Below are 1,601 nucleotides of genomic sequence, written 5' to 3' on the forward strand. Positions count from 1 at the left end.
CTACCTCAACATAATAAAGGCCATATACAACAAACCCACAGCAAACATCATTCTCAATGGTGAAAAACTGAAAGCATTTCCTCTAAGATCAGGAACAAGACAAGGATGTCCACTCTCACAACTGTTATTCAACATAGTTTTGGAGGTCCCAGCCATGGCAGTCAGAGAAGAAAAAGAAATAAAAGGAATACAAATTGGAAAAGAAGAAGTAAAACGGTCACTGTTTGCAGGTGACATGATGCTATATGTAGAGAATCCTAAATATGCCATCAGAAAACTACTAGAACTAATCAATGAATTTGGTAAAGTTGCAGGATACAAAATTAATGCACAGAAATCTCTTGCATTCCTATACACTAATGATGAAAAATCTGAAAGAGAAATTTAGGAAACACTCCCATTTACCACTGCAACAAAAAGAATAAAATACCTAGGAATAAACCTACCTAGGGAGACAAAAGACCTGTATGCAGCAAACTATAAGACACTAATGAAAGAAATTAAAGATGATAGCAACAGATGGAGAGATATACCATGTTCTTGGATTGGAAGAATCAATATTGTGAAAATGACCATACTACCCAAAGCAATCTACAGATTCAATGCAATCCCTATTAAATTACCAATGGCATTCTTTACGGAACTAGAACAAAAAAATCTTAAAATTTGTATGCAGACACTAAAGACCCCGAATAACCAAAACAGTCTTGAGGGAAAAAAACGGAGCTGCAGGAATCAGACTCCCTGACTTCAGACTATACTATAAAGCTACAGTAATCAAGACAATATGGTACTGGCACAAAAACAGAAACATAGATCCATGGAACAAGACAGAAAGCCCAGAGATAAACCCACGCACCTATGGTCAACTAATCTACGACAAAGGAGGCAAGGATATACGATGGAGAAAAGCCAGTCTCTTCAATAAGTGGTGCTGGGAAAACTGGACAGCTACATGTAAAAGAATGAAATTAGAACACTCCCTAACACCATACACAAAAATAAACTCAAAATGGATTAGAGACCTAAATGTAAGACCGGACACTATAAAACTCTTAGAGGAAAACATAGGAAGAACACTCTTTGACATAAACCACAGCAAGATCTTTTTTGATCCACCTCCTAGAGAAATGGAAATAAAAACAAAAATAAACAAATGGGACCTAATGAAACTTAAAAGCTTTTGCACAGCAAAGGAAACCATAAACAAGACGAAAAGACAACCCTCAGAATGGGAGAAAATATTTGCTCCAAAGAAGACATTCAGATGGCCAAGAAGCACATGAAAAGCTGCTCAACATCACTAATTATTAGAGAAATGCAAATCAAACCTACAATGAGGTGTCACCTCACACCAGTTAGAATGGGCATCATCAAAAAATCTACAAACAACAAATGCTGTAGAGGATGTGGAGAAAAGGGAACTCTCTTGCACTGTTGGTGGGAATGTAAATGCATACAGCCACTATGGAGAACAGTATGGAGGTTCCTTAAAAAACTATAAATAGAATTACCATAGGATCCAACAATCCCACTCCTGGGCTCCCCCGCCACCCAGAGCCAAGCGCCTGGGCCAGCAGTGGGAGATGAAGGATCCCCCG

The sequence above is a fragment of the Physeter macrocephalus genome, chromosome 21 (assembly GCF_002837175.3).
Source record: "Physeter macrocephalus isolate SW-GA chromosome 21, ASM283717v5, whole genome shotgun sequence".
NCBI lineage: Eukaryota > Metazoa > Chordata > Mammalia > Artiodactyla > Physeteridae > Physeter > Physeter macrocephalus.